Below are 21,651 nucleotides of genomic sequence, written 5' to 3'. Positions count from 1 at the left end.
TTGCTCATTGATGACACATAGTCTCTCTCCCCATCTGTGCATATGATGACAGCTGTAACCTCTCCTTTGTACTTTGTTACTTGTGGGAACCTATGCCTGATGCACAGTGTGGCCAGTCTATTCGTGTAATAGCTCAGTCTGGTTGAAGGTTTGCTGGCATCACTCTTTTCTTTTCTGTATACTGCATTATTATGGCCTGTATTTATGAATCAGTCACAGACTCTTAGCCAGTTGCATTGCATATTGCACCTATCTTACTTTGGCATAGCCTCCCCTGTAGCCTGTTCTGCCACAGACTCCAATCAGCTCCTCCCCTTCACAGGCTTCTCCCCTGCAGTCTACTCCACCACAGAATCCCCATCAGGCTCCTCCTCTACTCCTGAGTGTAGGATTTACTCCTCCTGAATGTGTCTGTCTTGCTGCAGATGTTTGCATATAATGATGTTATGTAACACAGCACATACTAAGAGCATCTTACTGCATGTGGCAGGGTCACACTGCAGAGCTCCCCCAGAAGCATCCAGTCAGTAAATCTTTAGCAGACTGAACACAGTTGTAGCCATTTGCCTCATGTTCTCAAGATTTCTAACAGGTGTCATTAATTACATATTCACACCTGTGAAATGTTTGCAGTAACACTTTACACCCTTTTTGTGGTATTTGTCTTCAAAAACATTTGCAATCCATACCATTTCAAACTGTTAACATTTTCTGAAGCTGGAATCATATATGTCCAAAATCTGGAGATGCCATTTAATTTTCAGAGCATTCAAAGCCTGCATGATATTTAGGGAACATTAACTCTACCAACTCCGATAATTAGGTCCACGCAGTACATGCAGGGTACAATGCTATCACCCTATTCCTGTCTAACAGAAATGAATTTAAATGGTAACACTGTGGTATGATGCCATCATTCTCTGAAAATTCGAATTGAGGTACTAAGCAGTTTGCCCATTAAAACATTTGCACCTATTTTCTTAATTTTACAAACTAGCATATCATTTTTTCTGCACAAGTGAACATCATATTGTGCATGATATAGATGCAGACAGTCATTGGGGAGGTCATATGCAACATATGTGAACTTTATTTATTTATTTATTTGCCATTTGTTTACGGGGGAAGTCCATTGTGTGAAAAATGAGCCTATTTTCAATGGAGGCCCGGGGAGAAAAGCTCCTAGTACAGCTTTACAATACAAATCAGTTTTACAATCCAAGTCATCAGTTTGTAATTTATACAATGTTCATTAATAAAAATCTAAACAGTTTGTCACTTTTATAAATATTTTACAGTAAAAAATCAAAAGCATCTATGTTATTTATTTATTTGACATTTGATTACTGGGAAAATGTGACTGGGTAAGAAACCCATTTTCAGCGGAGGCCTGGGGAAAAAGCTCCAATACAAAGACGACAGAAAATAACTTTTTACTTCAAGAGAAACTTTCTTTGCCCCCCCCCCCCCCCCACATTGCATGCCTTTCAGTTGGCCATCAGCTGCTAGGTACTCTGTGTTTATTTCCTAATTGCAGTCCGTGGAGCCTCTACCCCAAGAAATATGAATTGTCATAAAAAAGGAAACATTAGTTTCAAAAATTAATTTACAACAGACTTTCCAATTAACTAAACATAAAAGTCATAGGGAGTTCATGTCAGGTTGTCTGACATGGATATTACAACATAAACTTTTGACATGTGACTTAGAGATAAGTGGTCCCATTCTGAGTAATATTAACTGAGGTTTGAGTCTCTAACCTTCATGAATTTTTTTAATCTAAACCTGTCTGCACCTAAGTACGATGTGGGTATAAATTTAATACATGTGTTCTTTTCCCCATCTCAATTATTTTGTCTGTTATCTCAAGTGTTTTTTTACACTTTTCTGCAGATACCTCCTCTGTGATTTTCATGGTACGAAAATAATTATTGTGTGAATTTTGCAGAAGTCCACGAGTCCTCTTTTATTAGTGGATGAACAGTGTATTCTTATTTGGGCAAGAAATGGGCCTAGCATTCCAGTTTTTTCCCTTGTATTCCCTTGTGATAGAGGCTTTTCTACAGTGGTTCAAGATAGGTATTAGAAATCAGTTTCTCTTGGTGCATGTCTACATAAATTCCTGGGTTTGATTCCTTAATTTATTCTTTTTTTATTTATTTTAACAACTTTGCTTTTTGTATCTTGTGCAATTATTTTTTCTCCACTCCTTATTTCGCATTTTTTTCTAATGAGTGAGTTATATGTACAAGAAGCTAAAAAAGGAACTTGCTATTTCAAAGCACACTAAACTCATACATATGCAAACACTAGATTCATTCTCTGGTAATCACTTGCAGCATTTCACTTTTCTGTCACAAATATATTGGAAAGAAATGTTTATACAGTCAAGTAATAAGCAGACTGCTGGTTACTAATGAGCTCCCAGATGAGGCAGGCATTGTTCGTACCAGTGATAATCCTGTCTGACTGAATGCCTCTGTATTTTATGCCTTGCACAACTATTAAAATAATTTGTAGCAACAATAATGCTACTTGCGTTTTCTGTGACTTCTGACTGACATTTGGGGAATGGGACTGAAGATGATTAGCAAACAAAATTCCTTTTACTCCCCAAAGCACAGATTAGACATTGTACAGCACATAGAAAAATGCATCAATAAACTGAAACAGAACCCAGCTGAATCAAGATATATTTATTCTGCTGATGGGTTAATGAAGTGCTGGTCAGGCATGACATTTTCTGAAAAAGATGTTACTCCATAGACAAGTCTTTCTGTATTATCAGTTGTCAGTCCTAAAATACACTGCACTTAAAATAACCTCCGCCTCTCACCAATTATTTAAGGTGAAATGACTTTTATCAATGAATGTAATTTGATAACCTACTGATATAAAAGTGTGGGGAATAAATATTTCAGGTGAATACAGTTGGTATGAAAACTATAATATTGCAACAGCTGCATGTCTGGTCAGTAATGTTATTTGTTTAGTACAACCACAAATAACATTTCTGGTCAGTAATGTTATTTGTTCAGAACAACAACAGATGAGCAGTACAAATCCATAGGAAAAAAATATTATTTTTCATACAGTAGAAAATAAAAGACCCAACAGTTTGAATAAATGCATTTGGAGAGAGACGCATAAAAAATAACACATTCATCTTCATGTATATAATGAATCTTGTCCCGATTTAATACCAGTAAAAATTAGATCATTTCACAATCATGCTCCTCTAAGGCATTTCTACATTTGTGCACTCTTCAAGGAACTATATAATACAGTATATGCAAATACACTTCTTTATTAAGTGGTACCCAAAGTTGCTTTTTCACTGAAAATTTGTGTGTGTATATATATATATATATATATATATATATATATATATATATATATATATATATATATTTAAATTAAAATACCTCCAACTTGATGCATGTGAAAGTAAATGATTTTCCCAACTGGTCATTTCATTCTCTCAGGGCAATACCCAGGTATCCCCAGGCTAGATGAGTCCTACAGCACTTTTGTTCCTGTCAAGGGTGTCTAATTAGCTCATTTGTTTACCCTATGGAAAGACTCATTTGGAAGGAAACAGGTTAGTTTTCAGGTTTGCCTGAGTGGCCTTCCCTTCTTGTTGCAATCCCCCTACATCTGTCAGCACTTTCATGTTTCACATAAGTGCTTCTTTCCTGCAGAAGCATACCTCTGCAAACTGAGTGTCCCAACTAGTGAGCTTATAAAGAAGCATTGTATGCATGGAAGGTCTGTGCTCCATGAATGTTATACAAAATGTTCTCTCTAGGTGTAACTCAATTGGCAAGCTAGAATCACTTCCTCCCCCAATTATTGGGTGCACCATCAGTGAGTACTTACTCCCATCCTTCCTCCCCAGGGTGTACCAGCAGTGAGTACTCACACCCATCATCCCTCCCCAGGGTGCATCAGCAGTGAGTACTCACTCCCATCCTTCCTCTCCCAAGGAATGGGTGCACCAGCAGTGAGTACACATGCCCACCCCCTCTCCCCAGGGTGCTCCAGCAGTGAGTATTCACTCCCATCCTCCCTCCCCAGGGTGCTCCAGCAGTGAGTACTCACTCCCATCCTTCCTCTCCCAAGGAATGGGTGCACCAGCAGCGAGTACACATGCCCACCCCCTCTCCCCAGGGTGCTCCAGCAGTGAGTATTCACTCCCATCCTCCCTCCCCAGGGTGCTCCAGCAGTAAGTACTCACTCCCATCCTTTCTCTCCATGGTGTACCAGCAGTGAGTACTCACTCCCATCCTCCTCCCCAGGGTACACCAGCAGTGAGTACTCATGCCCATCCTCCCTCACCAAACTCTTCCAGAAAGTCAAGACTTAACTGAACTTTGGTTTTCGATGCATCAGTCTGGGTTTCATCCATGCATAATACACAATTGGAGGTGATTCATTTGTTTTGTGGCAATTTTTCTTTTTTTCATGATTGTTCATTGGTGAAGTTGGCATATATAATTTCAGGGGTTGCATGGGGGCTTCCCATCTCAGTGGGAAATGGGAGGCTTAGCCTCCATAAAATCCTTTTTTTTAATTTTCATTTAATTATTTATTTTTGGTGGGATGAATTACACTTGGAGACTTCTATCTTCTTCCAGCCAGAATTTGATGATACATAGGTAATCTGGTTCTGGAGTCAGAATTCTGAATGGGAAATTGTCACTTTCTGTGTCTAGATTATCTGCTGTTTATGCATATGTACCCAGCACTTATTCAGCAAATTTGGCTTTCTTGGAGACAATGCACACTATGCTGAATAAATGACTTCAATACTCCTGAAAGATTTTAATACTCACATGGAAAATGATGGAACACCTGGTGGGATGTGACTGGGATGAACAAACTGCTTAATCTAAACCTGAGTGGGGAACTGTTATTGGACATCTGCCATAGGCATAGAGTGCCAATAATGAATGCCATGTTCAAACACAAGGATAGTCACAAGTATTACTGTATGCTGGGCCAGAGGTCAAAGACTGATGATTATCTATGCCATGAGATGTGAAGCCATAAAATCTGGATCATTAAATTAGGTGACTTGTTGAGCTGGGAACTCAATATACTTAGTGGTGATATTAGTCAGACAGCTGAAACTGCAGCTGGGCAGACCCAGGAGACTGAAACTTGTGCAGAATGCATTCTGGAAACACCTATCAAATGGTTCTGTGTAGAATAAGTTCAGCTTTTGCCTCCAGAATATCTTCTGTTTTATACTTGTGGAATCTGGGCAAATGAGTTAGAAATGGGCTCTGACCAAAACCTCTATTGTTGAGGTAGTAAGAAAGATCACTGAATGCATTGTGGCTACTGCCTGTCATGATTGTAAGTCTAAGACTCATAGATGCATACTGGTGGGGAATGAATGGTGAATAATCAAGTGAAAGAAAGACGTCTTCCATCTATTCTATCAACTGAACCGATAGGAAGAAAGAAGCAAGGATGGAAACAGCTCTTGCAGTCACTGAATCAAAGGCCTACATATTGGAGTAGTCTGATGAGGTAATGCAAAATGATACCGGCTGGTCTCAGAGAGATTCTGGCAAACCAACTAGTTCCACAAGATAGTGCAGGGACATTGCTAATACTATACTTAGCACTGTTGTTGAAAACAGGCCTTTATTGCAGACGTCTGCTCTTTATAAAATAAAATAAACCATCTGAAGAACTCCTGAAATCAGCAGAAAATGACCTCTTTTGAAGAAGGAATGAATTGGGATTAACTGCATTTCTGTGGATGAGGTGATTGCAACAATTGTCTAGTTCCACCACTGCAAGGTAGCTGGAGTAGGTGAGATTGAGTTTGAAATGCTATGGATACTGGAACTCTTCAGGTGTCATTCTTAATGTGCTTTTTGAGTTTTGGTGCAAGATGGCGACAGTACATCTGGAATGGCAAACTGGGGTATTTGTCTCATTTTCAAAAAGGTTCCTCAGCTGGCCTGAGAGTCTGTGTTATGGTGTTGGAAAATAGTCAACCCTGTAATCAAAGAGCTGCAATCCAAATTTCATCTTGACCATGGGATAGTGGACCAACTGTTTGTTCTTGCACCATTGTTGAAGGGGTTCTGGAACTCTGCCAGTACTGTCCACGTGTTTTGCAGAAACCGTATAAATGCATACTGTGTAATATCTTTTGGGATGTGTTGCAACACTATAACATCCTTGTGTTTGTGGTATAAAAGTTGTATTCATGTTCTTTATTTATTTATCCTTTGTTGACCAGTTTAGTCCCACTAGGCTAGTAATTTTTTTTCATGGGAGACCTGATGTGGTACTTATACTAGTAGGGTACATTTTGGCAGGGCATCAGGGGATTTCTGTTACTGTTTTCAAATAATATAAATCCAAGAAAAATGGCTCATAAAGGACTATAAGGGTGCAACTGTATTCTGTAATTCCATGTTTAATAAAAATTGTTTGTGAAGTGTTTTATTAAATATAAAATTACACAACATGGTTGCACACTTATAGCCCCTTTTGAGCCATTTTTCTTAGATTTGTGTTGATTATGCAAGCTCAGACTTGAATCTGCTTTGATATGCCGTTTAGTAGCTTTTCAAGTAATATGTGATATAAAGAAATAGTTATGATAGAAAGGATTGGTGGGGGGTGAAATGGATTCTACATATATCTAGGAAGATAAACATGTAAAATGCTTTATTGTGATGTATAAAGTATGATATAAAATGTAAATATAATGAATGTATAAATAATGAAAGAAAGATGGAAAAGTATTTATACAATAAAGCAACCCCTACTCTTTTCAATAGGTACCATGGGTTCTTCTGAGCTACCACAAACTCAAGTAGATGGGACCCCAGTTTAACATCTAACTCAAAGGATGACACACTCAGGAGTGCAGCACCTGTCTTATGCTGCACTGCAGAGTCAGCAATCGACTACCGTGTGTGGGAGTAGAACCCACAGTCTTCTGCATCAAAAGTGAATGTGCTATGAGTTGCACTACTGACTAATAGGAACCAACAGGCAACTAATTTCTTGACATTTAATCAAATGTATTCAAAGTAAGTGTAGGACTCTTCAAATTGTGTGTCTCATATCACTCATTTTGTAATGTTGAGGGGTATGATTGAGTTATAAATTTGTTTCTCAAGATTAAGATCTTTTAACCTTCAAGAAACTTGATTGCCTTAATGTCATGTCGATATTTTCAAAATTAACAAGTGACATCTGAAGGTTAGAAAACACCAAGTTGCTAGATGCAAGAGTTGTATCCTTCTTGTTTTTACATATGCTATTGTGCTTTTGGCTTCATGTACCAGCATGCACTGATAGAATTTGGTGATGATTGTGAAATAGACAGGATGAAAATCAACAGTTACAAATCAGAAATCATGTTTTTCTCCTGGAAGACTGGATTACAATCTTCAGGTGATTGGAAATAAGTGCTTAAGGAGTTTGAGAAGATTGGGTCTTGCTCATAAGTGAGAGTAAAGGGGATCTAAAGACTGATTCTTTGTGTTATAAAACAATTATGTAAACACTGCTAAAACAAAGAGGAGGAAATAAAATGCTACACTGATGAAAATGAATTCATGTAGATTGGATTTTATGTTTACTTTTCCAACATGCTCACACTCAGTCACTATCTGATGCATATGCAGAAGGGGAAAAAGATTCTTCACAAGGAGAATCAAAGGGTGCCTGACTTATAGCAAATGATTCCAGCAGAGTCTCTGTCTCTGTCTGTCCTCCTCTCTTTTCTTTGTATCTTATTACCAACTTACAAAAGACCAATGCCTTACCGTTTAAAACTCTGCACAGAATAACTGACTAATACAAGTGAACCCGCAAACTCCAGTAAAAATGAACATCAGTAGCACCCTGAAATATGACAATTTCATATCTCAAAGATTCATGTTTATGGAATGAACTTACACTTTTCTTTAAAATTAGCTCATCAATAAAATACCTTCAGGATAGAATTGGATGACTGCATGGACAGGGAGCAGGGCCATCTGTCACCTAGAAGGGCTACATGACTTGAACATTTTCATCAAAGCCATGAACATGATCTTACGACAGACTATTAACTGTTTTCATTGAAATAAGCGAACAACTCATGAGCTTAATAAAATCTGCAAAAGCCAAGTTTGATTTTAATATAGTTACCCAAGCCAAAGGCAATCACGAGGCATTTGTTTTATGTTCGTAATCTCAAAGCACAGAATAGCAATGCTCTGAGCTGATTGTCAGTGATGTTACCTACACTGAGGCTGAAGATATAGCCAACTTACTAGCCTATAAATTAAGCTCTAACTTTACCCCCCCCCCATTTGTCCTTCAAGATATACCTGAAACTGGCTCGCTTTCAGCTATCACGCAAGACCAAGTCCTAAAAAGTGATATCAAAAGCTAAAAATACTGCATTGATGGGTCCTGACAATATCCCTGGATACATCCTAAATAGCATGAAGCACAATTTAACCATATCCCTAACAACACTGTTTAAGTCTCAGATTCCATACAGATTTTGCACCAAGCAAATGGAGAACTGCTACAGTCATTCTCCCTGCATAAAGGAGGGCCTTTCACAGACCCAAAGAATTACAGACTAATAAGTCTGACTAGCTTCATATGCAAAACCATGGAAAGATTTGTCATGGAGTTAATCAGTCAGGACACAGGGAACCTGCAAACACTGGACCCATCTCAGTTTGGGCTGATTAAGGGCAGGTCATGTTTACACAGCCTGGTGGATTTTTTTCTGAAAACGTCATCAAAAACAATGGATGAAGGCAAAATGGTGCACACCACATACCTAGACCTGGACAAAGATTTTGACACTATTCCCCACTCAAGCATAGTAGAAAAGCTAAATCAACTGGGAAGAACCCCTATGTCATCCACTGGATTGAACTGGCTCACAGATAATCAAAATAGATGAAGTTACCTTTACAAAGAGACCAGTCACCAGTGGTGTCCCCCATGGGTCTGTGCTAGTATTTCTCCTGTTTGGCATCCACTTTTCTGAAGTAAAAGCCAATACCACAAGGCTCTAACTGACTAAGTTTACAGATGACTACAAGCTAAGAGCAGTCATTACATTCCCAAATGATTTGGCCATCCTGCAGGAAGGTTTGTCCCAAATAAAACAGGTGTCACAATCATGGACTGGAACTAAGTGCTAAAAAATGCCTTATTATATCCTTTAGGAAGTGGTCTACCTCATGGAACTATCACATTGACAATATGTCCCTAAAAGTTGCCCCGGTGGTTTGGGATTGGGAACTTATGCGGGCAGTAAACTAAGTTTTTACCAACGTATGTCCATTGTTGTAAGAAAGTCCTTCTATATTGTACAGCTTATAAACAAAGGGATTGTGTCTAGTTCCAGGGGCTTCATTGTTCCCCTTTTACCCAGTTCTCATTAGGCCAGTCATTGAATCTAATGCCCACTTCGGCATGTCTCTGTCCAGACACATGCAACTTGGAATGTCCACAGAGATACTGTACTAAAAGGATGTAAGGCCTAAACAATGTGTCCTACATGGATCAATTCAAAGCCCTGTCACTATACTCTGTATCCAAAACAACACACGGCACAGAGACTGATAAAAACAGAAAAAGACAAACCAGCTCGCTGACCAGGAAAAGGAGTTTAATCCACAAAGTAGCACCAAAAAAACAGCTGAAGACCACAGAAAGTCCACGAATAAGCACCAGCTAAAATCCAAGCAAAAAAACAGTAGATGAAGCGCTTTTCGTTTGTCTAATTGCAAACTTCCTCAGAACATAAACACATAGTGAAAAAACAGGTCCTTTTAAATAAAAAAGTGTGGGAATTCTAATTGACAAATTAAAGCTATACTAACTTACAAACACACTATATACATTTACCTCTATCTAAAATACAATGAAAAGAGTTTAAATGAATTAATACATAATTCTACAAAAAATATTACATATATACACCATAAAAAATACTTATAAAAACTAAATAGACCTATTGATTTAAAAAGTCATATTCATCTACGTAGACTATTTAATTTAAGAATACAGGATATAGAACAAGCCTCATTCAGCCCTGGATGATTAAAGGCGTTAAGTCTAATCTGCCATAACAATTCAAGTTCTTCCAGTTTGAATGAGGCCGGTCCACCTCTAACATCCTGTACGTACTGGTCAATAATTAAAAATTTAAATTTGTGATTAGAATAAGACTGGAGATGCTTAGCTAAAGCATTGTCCGGTTTATTATGAGACATTGTATATTGGTGCTCATAGACCCTGTCTCTCAAACGCCGCTCAGTCTTGCCTACGTAAAATGCGTGGCAATCTGAACATGTAGCTAAGTAAACTACAAATTTACTATTACAGTTAAATTTAGATTTTAACCTGTAACAAAAAACGTTAATCGTAAACTGATTAGTACAGTTAACATGTCGACACTGGTTACAATTTTCACACTTAAACATACCTATAAGTCTTGAAGAGGGTTTGTAACTACTCTCAAGGAAATTCTTGATGTTCCTACCCTTACTGAAAACCACACTAGGCTTAATACCAAGGGTATCAAAAATAGAAGGGTTATTCTTAAATAAACCCCAATTTTTTGATAAAATTTCAACAATGTATTTTGACTGTGCATTAAATACCGTTATAAATGAACGTAAAAATGCTTTCTCTCGAACTACACTAGAATCATCTTGACATAGGGAACTTTCCACTACAAATGATGTTTCATCTTGTACAAGGGGACTGCAACACAAAAGGGGTTGAAAATGCTTTGACTCTCTCTTCCTTCTAACCTCCTCAATTAACAGGTCAACTAAACTATCAGGATATCCACGGTGAAGGAACATGTGTCTTAAAGTATCACATTCATTATAAAAATCAACATCAAGACTACAAATACGTGAGGCCCTAACGAGTTGACCTTTAACGACAGATCTTTTCTGGTGGAATGGGTGGCAACTTGAAAAATGTAAAAACGAATTGGAATATGTTGGTTTCCTGTAAACTTGAGCAGTAAAACAAGATAAAGAATAATCCTTAACCAACAGAACATCCAAATAGGCTATAGATTGGGTATTAAATGTAAAAGTAAACTTCAAAAAATTAGTAGAGGAATTAAAGGTGTTAATAATGTCAACTGCCAAACTCTCATCACCTCTAAGAAGAATAAATATGTCATCCAAAAAATGGGTATAAAAAATCATGACATCAAATAAAGGAGACGAAAGTATAAATTGAGATTCCCAACGTGCCATGACTAAATTAGCCACACTGGCTCCGCATGGTGAACCCATGGCTAAACCTATCTTCTGTAAATAAAATTTATTGTCAAACATAAAAAAATTATTAGTTAGAACCAAGTCCAACAACTCTGATGTAAGAGAAATGTCAGACAAAGAAGCACCGTGTTTTTTCATGATGTCAGCCACCCATTCCAACGCAATGTCGTGAGGGATACAAGTATAAAGATCTTTGACATCTATTGTCAAAAAATTGTATCCACTATTAAAAGGTAACTTGTTGATTTTAGATAAAAAGGACCATGAGTCTTTACAAATCTGGGACTCTACAGCCACGTATTTCTGTAGAATGTCGTCCACTACCTTAGAGATGGCATAGGTTGGTGAACCTCGCCCATCAATGAGCGGACGCATAGGAGGATTCTTTATATCCTTGTGGATTTTGGGTATTCCGAATAATGTTGGAAATCTCGCAAACAGTGTACATGTATAGTCTAACAAAATTTGGTCGATACGACCTTCAATAAAAAGGTCGTATAAGCAAGATTTTATAAGACTGTAAGCCTTATTAGTTTCAGACCTAGAACTGGCTTGATACGCCTCATTGTCAAGCAAGACCAACATCCGGGCTATGTAGTCTTCTTTATCAAAAACTACAAGCCCGCCCCCTTTGTCTGGTTTACAAACTCTAACATTCTGAGTTTGTATAAAGTCCAAAAAATCTTTTTCTGAACCTGAGAAATTACCCTTAGTAGTCTTTTTAGTACACACCAAATTCCTCATGTCGAGTTCACATATTTGCTCGAACATTTGGAGAAGGGGATGCAAGGGTGGATTAAATGTACTTGCTATATGATATTGACTTTCTTCAGAAAAAACATTATTGCCCATGAAAAAGATACCTAAATTCAATATTCTAATGTAAACCTTAAGCTCTAAAATTGTTCTAGAAATATCCATGTTGAACCAAGGTACATAAGTGTGACCTTTAGATAGAAAGTCCACAAGGTCAGTTGACAAAGAACAATCAGAAAAATTGTAAACCTTAAAGTCATTGTCGCTATTAAGGATGATGTCAGGCTTCTCAGTAATAGAATCAACAGCAAGGGATTCATCGGAGACATAAAGAGCATCAATGTCACTTCTTAAATCTAAACCATCCATGCCAGATGCATCTGATGTCAACTTAATAAATGTAGAATCACCCGATAAAATAGGTGACATGCAAATGTGTAGCAGAGATGGTGAAGACAAAGGTAAATAAAGTTCTTCCAAACACTCGGTAGTAGGGACCTCAGCATTCAAGGGAATTTGCATCACCTTGGTGGTTTCTGAACCTTCGGGAACTTTGGCCTTGCTCCCATTGAGTTGTAGTTGCAAAAATCCCGTTGGGGATGGTTAGACCGATCCACTGTGTCATGTTGGACACCTTGGTTGTATTGCCTAGAGTTATAATTGTAGTTGACTCTGGAGGTGTTCATAAGTCTTTCACTCCTCCGTGGTAGATCCTGACAAGGTTCATGAGCCGGAGTTGGAGTGCTCCCCGAACACGGAAAATTGTCGGGTTGCTGTCCACTCTGACCATAAATGTGAGTCCCTGTCTGTTCGACAGGTGGAGAGTCTAACCCAAACTTAACTTGTAACTCATTAGAAGACAAGTCATCCAAAGAAAACCCCAATTGCCATATCTGTGCTGGTGGAGGAGGTTTGATTTAAATACGAACCTTCAAGCACAGAATAGCAATGCTCTGAGCTGATTGTCAGTGATGTTACCTACACTGAGGCTGAAGATATAGCAAACTTACTAGCCTATAAATTAAGCTCTAACTTTACCCCCCCCCCCCATTTGTCCTTCAAGATATACCTGAAACTGGCTCGCTTTCAGCTATCACGCAAGACCAAGTCCTAAAAAGTGATATCAAAAGCTAAAAATACTGCATTGATGGGTCCTGACAATATCCCTGGATACATCCTAAATAGCATGAAGCACAATTTAACCATATCCCTAACAACACTGTTTAAGTCTCAGATTCCATACAGATTTTGCACCAAGCAAATGGAGAACTGCTACAGTCATTCTCCCTGCATAAAGGAGGGCCTTTCACAGACCCAGAGAATTACAGACTGATAAGTCTGACTAGCTTCATATGCAAAACCATGGAAAGATTTGTCATGGAGTTAATCAGTCAGGACATAGGGAACCTGCAAACACTGGACCCATCTCAGTTTGGGCTGATTAAGGGCAGGTCATGCTTACACAGCCTGGTGGATTTTTTTCTGAAAACGTCATCAAAAACAATGGATGAAGGCAAAATGGTGCACACCACATACCTAGACCTGGACAAAGATTTTGACACTATTCCCCACTCAAGCATAGTAGAAAAGCTAAATCAACTGGGAATAACCCCTATGTCATCCACTGGATTGAACTGGCTCACAGATAATCAAAATAGATAAAGTTACCTTTACAAAGAGACCAGTCACCAGTGGTGTCCCCCACGGTTCTGTGCTAGTATTTCTCCTGTTTGGCATCCACTTTTCTGAAGTAAAAGCCAATACCACAAGGCTCTAACTGACTAACTTTACAGATGACTACAAGCTAAGAGCAGTCATTACATTCCCAAATGATTTGGCCATCCTGCAGGAAGGTTTGTCCCAAATAAAACAGGTGTCACAATCATGGACTGAAACTAAATGCTAAAAAATGCCTTATTATATCCTTTAGGAAGTGGTCTACCTCATGGAACTATCACATTGACAATATGTCCCTAAAAGTTGCCCCGGTGGTTTGGGATTGGGAACTTATGCGGGCAGTAAACTAAGTTTTTACCAATGTATGTCCATTGTTGTAAGAAAGTCCTTCTATATTGTACAGCTTATAAACAAAGGGATTGTGTCTAGTTCCAGGGGCATCATTGTTCCCCTTTTACCCAGTTCTCATTAGGCCAGTCATTGAATCTAATGCCCACTTCGGCATGTCTCTGTCCAGACACATGCAACTTGGAATGTCCACAGAGATACTGTACTAAAAGGATGTAAGGCCTAAACAATGTGTCCTACATGGATCAATTCAAAGCCCTGTCACTATACTCTGTATCCTACAGACTGCTAAGAGGTGACCTGTCTCTAGTATACAAGGCATTCTTTGATCTATTATTAATGGATTTACTGCACATCAGCAAGTCAAATGGCATGATAAATATTCAGTCTAGAGATCTGAACTTCTTTTGCAACATCAACAGAATGGTTTGTAGGGACAGATATATCTTGCAGAGGATACCACTGCTACAGAAAAGGCTCCCCATCCACATAAAACAAAGTTCATCCCCGGCCATATTCAAGTGCAACTTAGATCTATAAATGGCAAGTAGAAAAATTACCCCAGGACTGCCTCCTGTACTACTAATGGATAGAGGCAGCTCCTAAATGCTTTATCATATGCATGGGCCCCCTCAAATTATCTTTGCCATGATGACAGTTATTCTCATCTGAGGTACCATATAATTATACGCCATGGGATGGTTAAGGCCAATCTATAACAAAATGGGATAGGTTATTTCAAGCACAAAAAGGGATATTAGCTAGACTTAAAATGGTCCACAAGGACAGCTAGACTAGGACTTACCTATGAACCTATGAAAGAAGAAGTTATACAGATGAAGCAAAGCAAAGAAGAGGTGAAGAAAGCACTGAGAGAGTCGAATGATTTTCAGTTTTCAACAGCCACAGAGAAGACACCCAGGAGTAAGAATTTGCTATTAGGTTTGAGATTGAAGACATAAGAGCATTAATTTGTATGGAAGCTGGAGATTTCAAACCTTTAATTTGGTGGAAAAATGTATGACTGAGAACTGAAAAAAGAAATACAGTATCACCATGGAAAAAATATTTATTTCAGAGATTGGGACTACAACTAAAAAAGAAAATAAATGTCCAATGTAGGATTCAGATATGGATGTGCATGAGTTAAAACTATTTTTTTTTTCACTATGCAGTGAAGTACATGGAATTAAGACATTTGATGAAAGAAATGTATGGACTGGGGCTGAGAAGTGTAAATAATGATATTAAGGATGGGAAATTCAATATATTTCAAATGTGGTAATTGTGAATAGTAAGAGAATATTTATTAGGTACTAGGTCCAACCTAAAGCATGTTATTTATGTGGGGATTAAAATCACTTAGTAGAAGACTGTGACAACTGAAGGTGTGGCCAATGTGATGAGAGGGTCATATAGTAAAAACATGAAAGCCTGCTTGTCGAAAATGTAAAGAATTTGGACACTTTTTCTTTGACTATCCTATATTCGAAAAGGAAAGAGCATATGAAGAAGAGGGTACAGAAGAACTACAAACAATGGCACATACTATTACAGGAAATGTTGAAAGAAGAGGTGGTGCGGGAGAAGGGAGTACTGAAGAATGAAGTATGTAGACAAGAAGTAACAGCTCAACGCAAGATTAATAATATAGAGTAAGAAAGCAGATTTGCAATTTTAAAAAGTGAAGAGGAAGAAGAAACAGCAGAAGAACAAGATGGTGAAATATCAGTTGGTAGGAGACTTAGGAGAAGGAAAAATAAGATGAAAGTTAAATGCTTACAAAAAACAAAACAAAAAAAAAAATAATGACACAGGAATTTTAGTATTAAATGTGCATAGCATTAGAAACAATAGGAGGTATGGTGGTGGTGGAATATGTAAAAATAAAAATGGACTTTTTGCCTACTAGATAAATGTAACCAAGAAGAAAAAGGGAAAATAATACAGGTAGTATGCAGAAGAAATCATTTTATTGGTAGAAGATGACACGTTGTAGAATAGGAGTTCTTATAAAAAATGAAGAAATAAGAATTCTAGATGTAGCAATAGTAGTACCAGGAAGGGTAGTGATATGTGATATGAGAATGATTTATGTGAATATTAATATGATTGATGGAATTTAAAAAAATGAGTTATTAAATATGTTAATAGTCATTGTGAGATATTTTAACTTTTACTTGAGGAAAGAAACTAAGAAAATAACATAAGATGTTGAGATGTTAAGGGAATTAATAAAATATGTAGATTTAATGGTAGGTAAAAATATCCACGGTTGGCGTGGTTTGGTCCCGGGACCAAACAAAGCCAACCGTGGGTAAATTATTATTACTATATGACATTATTTAAGAAAAGAAACTGTTACTTTTCTTAAATAATGGCATAGTATAATGCCTGTTTACTGCCCTTCCGCAGATGTCTGGCATCCGCTGTAGTTCTGATGTACTGCGGCGCGCGCCCGGTACATCAATGAGTTTAACATATTTAAAATAAGCAACAGACATCTCCGCTGCTTATTTTAACTGTCTCGCTATGCTAAACTCATTTAACATAGCGAGACACAAAAGCAAACGGAGATCTTGCTTTCGGTTTAACATAAATAAGCAACGGAGATCTCCGTTGCTTATTTTAAAGCTGTCTCACTATGTTAAACCCATTTAACATAGCGAGACAGTGTTTTATACTAATGGAAAAAAGTCCGGGCGACCGGACCTTTTTCCATTAGTATAACTCGATTTACAACATGCACGTTTTGGGGGGGGGTCATGGTATAATAATAAATAATCCACACCAAAGAATCTTGAGTAGACCCGTATCACACACCAGTTGAGTCCAACTAGATCCACAAAAGCAGTATTTATTTAAGCTCAAAAATAATAAGACACTTTTTGTTAATCCACAATAGTTTAACTTCATCAGATACACACTTCCTTAGAAGCAAGAGTTTAAATAATCCACTTGTCACACCACATGGTCTATAACCAAAGGTTGTTGAGTGTGGCAGCTAACGCTCCTAAAATGAACCCTTCCCTCTGAAGCACAAAAGCTAATTTTGTAACACAAAACAAAATATCCAGTTTGATAAAAGTGTGTCAATGTATGCATATAAATGCATACAAGTGAAAATTCACTGAGTGCAACACACTACAGTTCAAAAATACAGAAATAACAATGCATATTTAAAATACCAATAAAATACTTAAAACAAGTACTGTTTCTCAAACAAACAAGCAAGCATGTTACTGTTACACTAAAATTTGATATAACAAGTGTTTACAGATACACACATTTTAACCAAGTCTAAAAAAGTAATTGTTAGTGTGATTCAATGCCTTTTAAATAATACCAAAGACAGTACCTCTGTAACAGCCCCACACAGTTACTGACAGTAGTACCCACTATTTATATATTCAAACTTTTTAGTTTTAAAATGCACATGATGGAACTAATTTCATTGATTCCAGGGTAATGGCAAGAATCTAATCTCAGCTGTCATAGCAGTTCATTTCTAAGTGAGTCTGGTCCCCCTCTCCTATCATTCAAAAACTGGTCAACAACTCTGAATAGAAAGTCATGACTTGGATGCTCCATACTGTGTCTTGCTAGGGCATTTTTGATCTTGTTTCAACCTCTGCTGTAAATATGCTCATAAACACACACTCCCACAGTTTCCTGTCAGTCTTCCCAATGTAAAATGCCAGGCAATGTGTGCACATTGCCATATAAACAACTTGTTTACTCTGGCAGTCAAATTTGCCTCTGATTTTATATTTCTGATCTCTTATTAAAAAGGACTGTCCAACTGACATTTATTTGCAATACCTACACATATTACATTTAAACATACCACACCTCGTGGTTGTAATCTTGGTTCGACTCTACAAGATTTGTTTGAGATTATTGCCTCATCTGTAGACAATTCTAGATGTCTCAGGAAGTTTCTCCCTTAGGTAGCTATCCCTCGCAATTAAATCCCAATTTTTGCAGATGACAGATACGATGTTCTCTGCATCTAGGCTGTATGTGAATATGAAGCTACAAATACTCAACTCCTGTCTTTTAATTATCTCGACACCTGGTTCATGTCCACAAACTTGTTTGTTTAAAATTGGTGGGTAAACAGCCCTATCCCTTTTCATCTGTATCTCTTTCCTGAAGATCTTGGCTATGTAGCACTTATTGTGGACATAATCTCAAACAAATCTTGGAGAGTCGAACCAAGATTACAACCACGAGGTGTGGTATGTTTAAATGTAATATGTGTAGGTATTGCAAATATATGGCAGTTGGACAGTCCTTTTTAATAAGAGATCAGAAATATAAAATCAGAGGCAAATTTGACTGCCAGAGTAAACAATTTGTTTATATGGCAACGTGCACATGCTGCCTGGCATTTTACATCGGGAAGACTGACATGAAACTGCGGGAGCGTGTGTACGAGCATATTTACAGCATAGATCGAAACAGGATTGAAAATGCCCTAGCAAGACACAGTATGGAGCATCCAGGTCATGACTTTCTATTCAGAGTTATTGACCAATTTTTTAATGATGGGAGAGGGGGACCAGACTCACTTACTTTAGATAGCCAGAGAATAGCCTGTTATTTTTTGTCTGTGCACCACATAGGTCTTTTCAGCAATAGAGCAATGGCATTCTTACAGTTGGTTGCTACCAGTACATGGCTACATCCATTTGTATTTCAGTGTTGTATTCCTACATAAGGGTATGCTTCCAAAACTCCTTCCAAAGCTATTTGCACAGTGTGTAACAGCAGAAAGGCTAATATGCCTCTGTGTTTCTGCCTTTGCCAGACCTCTCAACCAATCAGGTACATATTTGAACAGACTCAGGGAAAAGTCAAGAAGAAGTCAGGGACAATCAGGGACACCTTTAAAATATTAGTGCCATTAAGTTGAGACATTGAGAGAATCAGAGCATATGAATTAATACACCTTTTCTGAAGTAAAAAAAGTGTCTAACTCTTAATTATTGTCATTATTCATTAAGTGTAAATCACCACCTTTCTGGCCAAAGTCAGTAGTTTTCGGAGGGATTCAGAAGGACAGAGCTAAAAATTGTGTCAAAATTAGGGACATCCCTGAAAATTAGGGACAGTTGGGAGGTATGGCCTCTGCCCTAAACAGATATGCCAGTGTTTGTCCTGCTGTGATACTGTGTGGGGTTGTAAAGTGATGGTGTAACATTATTTCCTGCTAGAATGGCTGCTTCTCTTATCACAGTCATGTAATGTAATCTCACAACAACTGTTAGTCAACATCCACAGAACAAGTTGTGTGGTATGGTATTCCTAATTTTCCTTTACATTCACTCATTCTGATGCATGATATAATTATTTAAGCACCAATTTGATGTATATGTACCGTGGCTTAGTGGTACTTCATGTGTAGTGTGTGCAAGGTCTGGGGTTCAAGACTTACAGAGGTGTTTTATTTTGCTCCTGAGCAGAACAAGGGCCCTCACATGCAGAGTGACTAAGGCACTTTTAAGCAGTTGTAAGTGGGTTTGCACAGGTTTGTGCATTGCTGCGCATTGCTTAGCCAAGCGCAAACTCTCACAAACTCGCAAACTACTGCTTAATAGTGCTTACTCCCGCACACCCCCACGCTAATTTCTTTGAAAGAAAAGAAAATTGGGAAGATAGGAAAGTGGTGAAAAAGGGGCACAAAGAAGAAAAGACCGTATGGAAAATAGCTCGGAATGTGCAGGATGGGTGTAGGGAAGGTCCATAGCTGCCCATTTCTTCAACAGCAACAGCTGTGTATATGCAATAAATTTGGAGGTAGATATGAAACCTTCAACCCCTGAGAGAGGGGTGAGGACAACAAAGTATGTTGTAATGCCAATTAAATAACATTTCATGTGTCCAGTGGACATGTGTGCAAAATGGGCAGCTATGTATGAGGCGGAATTTTTTTTTTTTGGGGAGCAAATTGCCCTTTTTTTTCAGGTGAGAGTGGAATGTGGGGTAGGGGAAGTAGGTATATTTGGGGAGGTAGGTTGGGGAGGTAAACAGACAAGACAAACAAGATGCATACAGGGGCGGTATATGACACATGTGGTGGGTGAACACCTTTGACAGGGAGGGATGTTTGGAAATCACAAGCCCATGAGCCCCCAGATGGAAACAGTGGGACTGAGGTTCCCACCCATGGGCAGTCACCACTGCACCTTCATGGCCCAGAGGGTGTCTGTGCTGGGGGCTGTGTAGGAGGGGCAGGCTGACTCAGGAGTTGTGCCACTCGGGCCTCAAGTTGGCGTAGAGGTTCTGTAACAGAACGTTCAATCTCTCTACGCACCACAGCCTGGACCGTTTGAAGGGTGATAGGTGCCTCTCCTCTGCCAGTGCTAGCATGGGGGGGGGGGCTGAGCCCCATCCCCCACAGTGCTTACACCCAAAGGTGGCACAGGGCCAACGGAGGAGGAGGTCCCAGGTTGGGCACCAGATCTGCTGGTGTCAGGTGCCATGGCCTGCTGAGGTGGGACAGGTGGGTCCGCTGGGACCAGCCTTCCCATACGAACTATGTTTTGGAGAGTTTAATAAAGATATGGGTTAGTAACAGTCAACAGCATTCTCAGTTAGTTACAACAGCATGCAGAAGTATTCCCATTAACCCAACACACCAGATTTTCAACAGTTGAAAAGCAAGCATAACACATGCATATATAGAACAATAGTGGACATTACAACAGCATGAAGGTTGAATTCATGGCAACAGGCCACCAATATTGTGGTATTTTAACAGGGCACATGCATAGAAATTAATGCAAATATTTATAAACCAATAGGACATATGTCCCAGCAAATGTTTTGAGATTAGATATACCGATTGAGGTGTGGAATTTCATTTTTTATGCACATACAGTAGGGTGGGAAAAGATAGCTCAATTAACAACTTATATATCCTTCTAGTTTTCAATACATTCCTATTAACTGCAGTTATATGTCCCTTACATGTATTATTACACTACCCAATGTCCTTATATTGTGCAATTGGATTTTGCTAGATCATTATATACATGAGCTGTATCTTACATACAAACTGTCCAAGATGCAGATGTTACTGCAACATATTTTGAGAGTTACTCACATACACTACTGCTAAGATGACACACTGACAGATCCACTTTCATATAATTATCTAGATATGTTCAGGTGAAAGTATCAGTTATATGTTAACAGCTCCCTACATTTCTGGCAGTGCACTGACATTTCTGGGGAACACAATAGTGACTGCGGTGGTGGTGCTGTGGTAGCATTGTCGCCTCATAGTAAGACGTTGTCCTGTTTGATTCTCAGCTAGAACATCTTCTGTGTGGAGACATGTGTGAATGGGCGTACCTTCGTTGAATGCTGTGCATCAGGGCCGGCAACTCCGCATGTAAAAATCTACTGCCAATCATTAGCGGACCGGAGTTCCTCTGTGGTGACCCCTGGTAGCGTTATCGCCTCACAGTAAGACATTGTCCTGTTCAATTCTCAGCTAGAGCATCTTCTGTGTGGAGACATGCATGAATGGGCGTACCTTCGTTGAAGGTTGTGCGTCAGGGCC

This window comes from Protopterus annectens, chromosome 3.part1 (genome assembly GCF_019279795.1).
Source record: "Protopterus annectens isolate FY-2018-M chromosome 3.part1, PAN1.0, whole genome shotgun sequence".
Lineage (NCBI taxonomy): Eukaryota > Metazoa > Chordata > Ceratodontiformes > Protopteridae > Protopterus > Protopterus annectens.
Note: the sequence above shows the minus strand (reverse complement) of the source record.